Here is a 9,944-nt window from a genome sequence, read left to right on the forward strand (position 1 = left end):
TTAAAAAAAATTTTCAGATGCAGCGGAAGAGGCATGCGCGGGATCATACGTTCATCACATGAACGTTGTTCAAAGACCGTTCGTAGATAGATTAGGATTAAAGCCTTTTTAAAATATTTGGAAGATCAGATCTTCACCTTGTGCGGGTAGATGATCACCGCAAACTGAAGTTCGTGGTTTAGGATGAAGGTTCGCTTGAAGCCGTTCACGCGTCCGGGTTCTACGGGTATCCACACGAAGTAGAGATCCGATCAAAGCTTCCTTGTCTCTCCGGAGTGCTAGCTCCCTTGCAGAGACAACTTTGGATGGCTGATTTTCTCCCTTTCATTCAACTCTTGAATCCCAGAGGGAGGAGGAAGAAGAAGAGTGCAGAAAGGAAGAAGGAGAACCCCTAGCAGCCTTTTCCTTTTTGCATGCGTTGGAACCTTAGGAAGAAGATCAAGAGGAGGTGCACGCCTCCTCTTCTTTTCCCTTGCTGATGGCGGCTGAAAGACCAAGAGAAAAAGGGTGGCTCACGGCTGAAAAGAGGAGGAAAAGAATTACCCAAGGGTTTGTTCCTTTACCTCCTTATAAAGACACTTGAAGCTCCTGCATTTTAGGAGCTTTATGTTTTTCCTTTTGGAGCCAAGAAGAGGGGTGCACGCCCCTCTTCTCTTCTCTTTGATTTCGGCCAAGGGAGGGGGCTCTCCTCTTCACGCATGCCTTACTTGATCCAATCAAGTGGGGTGTGGGGTCTAATGCAAGGTGGTCTAGTCCTCTTCCAAAGAGGATTAGGTGCACCAATTTGCTTTCCCTTCAAATCCTAATCCAATTAGGATTTGATTGAACCATGACTCAATTGAACCCTTCAATCCTAATCAAATTAGGAGTCATCATAATTCATTAGATTAATAATTAATTAGGACTTAAGAAATCCTAATCTAATTAGGATTTGTTCAATTTTAGTCCTAATCCAATTAGAACTCTAATTTGAATTCGAAGTCCTAATCCAATTAGGACTTCTAGGAATCCTATTCTAAGTAGGAATCCAAATTGAATTCAAAATCCTAATTCAATTAGGATTGTAGGAATCCTACTCCAACTAGGACTCCCAGTCCTACTCCAAGTAGAACTCTACGAATCCTACTCCAAATAGAATTTGTATTTAAGTCCAATTAATTAATTCCCATTGTTCCTTCTTCAACTGATTATCAATCGGATTGATTACTCGTGATTCATAATCACATTTCAACCATCGGATCGGTCAATACTTCTAGTGTGTGTGACCCCATAGGTTCTATTCTGACTGGTAGTGAGATATATTGCGATCTCTATCACAACATCATTGAAAACTCCTTTCAATGGGTTGGAACAGTTCCAACTCAACTCATTAGTGTTTATCGATCATCATGATATTCCTTGTGAGTCTCATCATCCACCAGTGACACCTAGCAGCATGTAGTGGCTACCCAACAGAATGGAATGATGAACCTCTAGGTGCAGTTATCGTATGATACAGTCCTACTATCGTGGATCCCTACAGGACGGAGGTCATGGACAACTCGTCAAACCCCATCGTCTGTCGTATGTGAAGATTTATTCAACTTAAGTTCGAGAGCGGAGAACTCTTTCTCCACTGTGCAATCTGCCCCGGCCGAGGTCTTACGAACTCAGTCTTATAAATCACATAGGATCTCTCCTTATCTATCAAGGTCGATAGATTCCTTATAGGTGCATACCCTACTCTTACAGTAAACCTACTGCAACCAATCTACACTGCATGGACCCATATGGTTAGAGACCATGTATACGTGCAGTCAAACTACAATAATCTCACTGTGAGTAGCCGAAGCACCGCAGGTCAAAGGACCAGTCACACTACTGCAACATCAAGCAAGTCACTGACGAGTGGATAGACATCCAAGTGACTTCTTGTCTTAGTCACGCTCAGTACCCTTGTTCTCTAACAAGCACTTGCACAATTGCTCCAGTGTCTCTACACTGTGGACTCAAGACTCGTCCATCAAAAAAAGCAATATGTGCACTAATCTCAGCGGATCAATCACCATCCTCGTGATGATCCATCGTTCAGAAGCAATTCAGGAATTAATCACCAATGACACATGCCTCAAATTCTCAACTCTTGAGAATATACGTCATCATCTTATTAATTCTTTGGACGATTCATGGACACATAAGAACATGAATGAAAAGAATGCCCAACTTAATTAGGTCAAGTACAAATTTATGTTCTAGAATAAAATAATGTGTCAGCCAAATTGGCTTCTAGAGCATACTTCTAACAATCTCCCACTTGCACTAAAGCCAATCAGCCATAAACCTAAGCCCCATCTTCTCAAGATGCATTTTAGTTTTCTGCTGACTTATCTGCTTAGTGAATGGGTCCACCACATTTCCTGTGGAGTCTACTCTTTGATCCTCTACTTATTTCTTTTCGAGGTAGTCACTTATTAGGTTAAACCGCTGCTCTATGTGCTTCGGTTTCTTGTGAGACCTTTGGATCCTTAGCCAGTGCTATGGTGCCTTTGTTATTGCAGTAGAGTGTTATGGCATCTGATGACATTACACCTAACTCTGCAATGAACTTCTTAAACCAAAAAGTTTCCACTGCACCCTTAGAGACGGTTTGACATTCAGCTTCTAAGGTAGAATCTACAATGATCGGTTGTTTGGAACTCTTCCAATTTACTGAACCACCGTTGCACATATTCTAATGTAGACTTTCTATCATCAATATGTGTGCATCCTTCTACCTTCAACTCTTATCTTCACCCAAAGACCAAGAACATGTCCTTAGTTCTTAAGTACTCAAGACTGTTCTTCACAGCTATCCTGCACTTCTTGCCTAGATTTGATTGATATATGCTCGTGACACTCACAGCATGTACTATATCAAGTCACATACATTGCATGGTATACATGAGGCTCTCTATAGCCGAAGCATAAGGGATATTGCTCATCTGCTGAATCTCTTCAGATGTGTTGGAGTACATCTTCTTGGAGAGATTCATCCCATGCCTAAGGGATAATAATCCCCTTTTAGAGGTTTTCATGCCGAACCTCTTCAGCACTCCCTCTATATACATATTCTGTGACAGGACAAGCATCCTTTTAGATCTATCTCTATAGATCTTAATTCAAGATATAGGATGCTTTTCCAAGGTCTATCATGGAGAATTCCTTACACAACCAAACCTTGACCTAAGTTAGTATGGGAATATCATTCCCAATTTGAAGGATATCATCTATGTACAATACGAAGAATGCAATAGCCCTCCCACTAACTTTCTTACATATACATGGTTCCTTTTCGTTATTGATGAAATCAAATGATTTGATTATATCGTTGAAACGAGTGTTCCAACTCCGAGATGCTTGCTTTAGTCCATAGAAGGACCTTTGCTGTTTACAGACCTTATGATCACTATCACAATATCTCATAATCATATTATGCTGCAATAGCAAGCAATATTCGAATGGACTTCGGCATGGCTACAGGGTGAAAAGTGTCCTTATAATCAGTACTTTCGCACTGACTATAACCTTTCGCCACTAGCCTTGCCTTATAGGTCTCTACCTAATCATTCGAACTTAATTTCCTCTTGTAGATCCATTTATACCCAATAGGTACTATACCTTCTGGTGGATCTACTAAGGTTCAGACTTGGTTGGAATGGATGGAGTCCATCTCTGACTTCATCGCTTCCAGCAATCACTGACTATACCTTCTGGTGGATTTAACATCGCCTCGTTGTAGGTATTAAGATCCTTACCTTGATCCCTATCTCCCATGAGGAACACTTCCTCTACATCCTCTATAAGCATACCTAAGTACCTTTCAGGTGGATGGGAGATCCTACTAGATTTACGAGGTGGAGAAGGTACTACGTGTACTGGCTTAATATAAATAGGTTCTATAGGCACAATGGCTCGTTGCTGTTTTAGAGACTTTCTCTTCAAGCTCAATTTTCCTCCTACTGTTTCTGTCAAGGATAAACTATTTTCCATGAAGATAGCATCTAGGCTCACAAACACTTTGTGATCCTTTGGGACGAAAAGTCGTATCCTAATGACTCTTTAGGATATCCTATAAAATGAGCATTAATTGTCGTATCCTCTAACTTGTCCGTCTGTTGTCGCTTGAGTTGAGCTGGACATCCCCAAATCTTGAGATAACCAAGACTCAGCTTCTTACCATGTCATATCTCATATGGTGTGGTAGGAACGGACTTTAGAGGAAATTCTATTCAATAAGTAAATAGTTGAAAATAGGGCATCTATCTAAAGAAACAAGGGTAAATTAGTGAAGCTCATCATGGACCGAACCATATCCAATAGAGTCTGATTCCTCCTCTCTGGCACTCCGTTGAGCTGAGGTGTACCAGAAGGAGTCTATTATGAAACTATACCATTCTCCTTGAGATAATCACAGAACTCTCCACTAAGGTATTCACTTCCTCGATCTGATCGAAGAACCTTAATGAGTTTTTCTGTTTATTTTTCTACTTCATATCTCAACTCTTTGAACCTTTCAAAAGTTTCAGATTTGTGTATCATACACATATCCATACCGTGAGTAATCATCGGTAGATGAAGTAAAAAATTATAGCCCCTAGCCTGCACATCGAATGGGCCACACACATCAGTGTGTACTAGGGTAAGTATTTCAGTGGACCTCCTTGTGTCCTACAAAGGATAATTTGGTCATCTTTCCTCGAAGGCAGAATTTACAAATCGAATATAACTCGAAAGTCAATGAGCCAAAAAACTCATGTTTCTTCAATTTGTTTATTCTGTCTTCTCCTATATGGCCAAGCCTGAGGTGCCATAAATACTTTAGATTTATCTCATTTCTGGATCTATTAGATCCTATGGTATTCACTAGTTGCTCAGATACATTCACAGATATATCCATATGTATGTGATAGAGATGTTAGAAAACCCCGATCATGCCGATGAAATTTAAAAAAATTCAGATACAGCGGAAGAGGCATGCGCGGGATCAACCGTTCATTGCATGAACGTTGTTCAAAACCGTCCGTAGATAGATAGGGATTAAAACCTTTTAATAACTTTAGGAAGATCAGATCTTTACCTTGTGCGGGTAGATGATCACCGCAAACTGATGTTCGTGGTTTAGGATGAAGGTTCGCTTGAAGCTGTTCAAGTGCCCGGCCTCTACGGGTATCCACACGAAGCAGAGGACCGATCCAATCGCTCTAATCTCCCCGGGGTGCTAGCTCCCTTGCAGAGATTGGTTTTGATGGCTGATCACCTCCCTTTCTTTCAACTCTTGAATGCTAGAGGGAGGAGGAAGAAGATGAAAGGATCAAGGAAGAAGATCCAAAAAGCTAGATGCAGCCTTTTCTTTCCTTGCGTTGAATCCCAAACGGAGGAGGAAGAAGGAGACCACCATGGATCTTTTTCTTTCTTGCTTGCGGCTGATCCAAGAGGAGAGGAGAAAGGGGGCGTACGGCCACAAGGGGAGAGCTTCTCATATGAATTAGGTCAGCCCCAAGCCTCCTCTTAAATAGCATCTAGGGCTCCTATTTGGTTTAGTCCAAATCATGAATCAATTGGGTTCAATCTATGCTAGTCCTAATCCAATTAGAACTTGAATGAACCACGACTCAATTGAACTCTTCAATCCTAATCTAATTAGGAGCCATCTTGATTCATTGGATTAATAATTAATTGGGACTTAAGAAATCCTAATCCAATTAGGACTTGTTTAATTCTAGTCCTAATCTAATTAGGACTCTAATCTAAATTCGAAGTCCTAATCCGATTAGGACTCTAGGAATCCTACTCCAAGTAGGAATCCAAATTTAATTCAAAACTCCTAATCTAATTAGAATTATAGGAATCCTACTCCAAGTAGGAATCCTAGTCCTACTCTAATAGGATTTCCAGTCCAAGTAGGAATCCCAGTCCAAGTAGGATTCCTGTCTTAATCCAATTAGGACTCTATGAATCCTACTCCAAGTAGGACTCCTAGTCCTACTCCAAATAGGATTCCCAGTCCAAGTAGAAATCCCAGTCCAAGTAGGATTTCTAGTCCTAATCCAATTAGGACTCTATGAATCCTACTCCAAGTAGGACTCTTGTTTTAAGTCCAATTAATCAATTCCCTTTGTTCCTTCTTCAACTTATTATCAATCAAATTGATTACTTGTGATTCCTAATCACGATTCAACCATCGGATCGGTCATTACTACTAGTGTATGTGACCCCATAGGTTCTACTCTGACTGGTAGTAAGATATATTATGATCTCTATCACAATATCATTGAAACTCCTTTCAATGGATTGGAACGATTCCAACTTTACTCTTTAGAGTTTATCGATCATCGAGATAATCCCTGTGAGTCCCACCATCCACCAGTGACACCTAGCAGCATGCAGTGGCTACCCAGTAGAATAGAATGATGAACCTCTAGGTGCAGTTATCGTGTGATACAGTCCTACTATCGGGGATCCCTACAGGACGGAGGTCATGGATAACTCGTCTTCGTCTGTCATATGTCAAGATTTATTCGACTCGAGTTCGATAGTGGAAAACTCTTTCTCCACTTTATATTACTGCCCTGGCCAAGGTCTTAGAACTCAGTCTAACAAATCACATAGGATCACTCCTCTTCTATCAAGGTCGATAGATTCCATGTAAGTGCATACCCTACTCCTACAGTGAACTTACTGCAGCCAATCTACACTACAAGGACCCATATGACTAGAGACCATGTATACGTGTAGTCAAACTACAATAACCTCACTGTGAGTAGCTGAAGCACCGCAGGTCAAAGGACCAGTCATACTACTGCAACATCAAGCAAGTCACTGACGAGTAGATAGACATCCAAGTGACTTCTTGTCTTGGTCACGCTCAGTACCCTTGTTCTCTAACAAGCACCTGCACTATCACTTCAGTGTCCCTACACTGTGGACTCAAGTCTCGTCCATCCAGAAGAAAAGTGATCTGTGCACTGATCGGATCGATCACCGTCCTCGTGATGATCCATTGATCAGGAGCATTTAGAAATTTATCACCAATGATACATGGCTCAAATTCTCAACTCTTGAGAATATGCATCATCATCTTATTAATTTTTTGGATGATTCATAGACACATAAATAATATGAATGAAAAGATGCCTTTTATTTATTCTATAATAAATAGTCAAGTACAAAATTATGTCCCTAGAATTAACAATGTGTCAGCCAGATTGGCTTCTAGGGCATACATCTAACAAGAGACTGTCAATCATAAAACCACATTGAACCAATTTATTTCTCAAATAAATGGAACAGTAGTCTTATAAATATCTTTCTGTGCTAAACAAGATACAGAAATCAAATTTCTGCTAGCAATAGGTAACAGTCCCTAAGTATCCTGAGCATATCTGACATACCTTCTGAAGGTCTGTCACCCTTCATGTTCTTTATGCTTTCCATGTATGTAGGACAGTGCCTATTCCAATGGCCGTCCATTATGCAATGGAAACACTTTTCCTTGCAATTGGCCTCTTTCTTGGAACTTCTTTACTTGGTTTCTTGTCCTTTTTCTGCTTCTTTGCAGGCTTCTTTTTCTTCCAGATAGACTCTCTCTTGTAAGTAGAAACCAACTCGACAGTGAGAACAATGCCCCTTGAACTCTTCAAGGTTCCTAAGGTAGTTATCAATTTATTTAACAATTCTGTTTTGGTGATATGAATCTCTAAGTTTTTGTTTTGAGTATCGTGATGAGGAGGAGACAACTCCTATAATGGAAAAGCTCGGCAAGTCAAACCAGGAGAAGTGGAGCTGACTCTTAAGAAGGAGGTGTGGCTGATACAGGAGTTGGAGTCATCTCCTAAATGTTAGGAGCCAACTCCCATGTGGCTTGAGACGTCTTTTGGTCTTTAGGGTATAAAATGCTATGAGCCGACCCTTCTGTGTTCATTCTATAGAAACCTTAACAACCATACTTTGAGCCGACTTTCGTCCCATCTCCTCCATTTCAAACCTAAGCCTTCCCTCCAACAGCTTTAGAACTCCACATCCCCTCAAGCCTAAGGACTCCCATGGCACTGAAGAGCTCAGACTCCCATGGAAATAGAAAGAGAGCTGATGAGAGTACAAAAGTGCAATCTACACGCCGTTTAAATTAGTATTATTGCTCACATATAATGCTATACTCGCTGAATTAATATTATATTTGTGTTTTGGCACAGATTGTCATAAATCAGAGATAAAATACACATTGAGTGCAAATTGACTTCAAAAGGATGCCAACCCAAGCCGAGCCATCTATCTTCCACGAAGCACCTTCGATCCAACATCCCGTGCATCCATTTGAATGAGTTCATCACAGCCTTCCAGAGTTCTCCCACGTGCAGTCCATGCATCCGCATCTCCTCCCTTCCCGAATCAGCGTCCCGCGTCCATTCCAAGCCGCATCAAGCCTCCCGTTTCAGCCTCCCAGCATCCCGTGATTCACATCCAGCCTTCCATTTCTTGCCATCAAGGTCCGCTCCAGCCCCGCATCCAAAGATCCCGCGATGCATCCAAGCCTTCCACGATCTGCCCTCCTACATCATGCCAAAGATCATGCGTCCGAGTGTCCCATGGCCAGTCGGGATGTGTATTTAGCCCGTCACCCGTCAGCATTCATCTTCCCCGGATCACGCGTCCGTGAGCGATCTTGTGACCAGCTCCCATCGATCCAGCTGTTTGCATGCATTCCGTCCCAGTGATCATGCGTCCGTTCCCCCTCTCCACGAGAAATCATGGATCTATCGCTGGCTTCAAGGGTGGGGGCAATCTATATAAAGAGAGGAGAGGCTCTTGGCTGAAGCGGGGGAGGAAGGGCTCACATCAAAACAAAAAAAAAAAGAACAGAGGATGCTCTATTCTTGAAGAAAACAAAAGAAAAAAAAAGAGTGTTCCACCGAGAGGAAAGAAGCATTGGGTTTTTCTTCATTTTTACTTTTGTAATCAATTTTCTTTTTATGAAATCTATCATTTTTTTTATGCAATCTGTGTCTAAGTTTCAGTTTAATTTTCGCAATTGATTTTATGCTTTCTAAAGTTCTTATTTTAATTGCAAAATCTTCCTTTCTTTTCTTTGTTTATTTTTTAGAAAAATAACTCTGCTTGATTAGAGATTAATCGAATATCCTCAAGGAATTGTCTTTTTTTCTAAAATAAACCTTAATGGAGTTTCTATTCTCTATTTGTGTGCTCTAATCGCCTCCCTGTGGATCGACCTCCTACATTACTATTCATCGAATAGAGGATGGTAAGAGTAATATAGAAATATTTATTTGTTGGTTAAGATTTTGACAACGACACCCTTTTTAAGTCATCCTCAGGTCTACCAAAAGAAAGCCAACAAGAGCCAACCCAGAGCTTTAGAAGAAGAAGAAGAAGAAAATTATTTAGGAAAAATTGCCGGACAATACATTAAACAAGAAAGAAAAGGAAACAAGTCTTCCATTCTTAATATATAAGACAGTTAAACACCGGAAGAAATATGGATTTTGACTTCTTCAAGAAAGAAGGATTAATAATCTGGCAAAGTATCAAATGCATGGGATGGAATTTTTTTGGTTGGTCTGAATGAACCCACCTATCCTGAGTTGGTTAAATAGTTTTACGCAAACTTGGAGTACGATGCGGATAGGGTCCAAATAACTTCTATGGTGAAAAATGTTCAGATTTCTTTTCATCATAGGAAGCTGGGAGAAATATTAGTTATCTTGTGAAGGAGACAATCAGAGAAGCTGAAGAATAGAAAGGAACGATTGCAGCAAATCTTAAATATAGGATACTTGACTGGATTAGAGAAAGTTATTACCAGTCAACTGAATGTGGAGATGAGGCTGTTCCACCACATGATTTCAAGAATTTTCTTTCCAAAAATTAGAAAATTTGATCACGTCTTCAACAGAGACTTGTTTGCCTGT

The sequence above is a fragment of the Phoenix dactylifera genome, chromosome 17 (assembly GCF_051530095.1).
Source record: "Phoenix dactylifera cultivar Ajwa chromosome 17, Ajwa_hap1_PhDact_Kaust_v1.1, whole genome shotgun sequence".
Classification (NCBI taxonomy): Eukaryota; Viridiplantae; Streptophyta; class Magnoliopsida; order Arecales; family Arecaceae; genus Phoenix; species Phoenix dactylifera.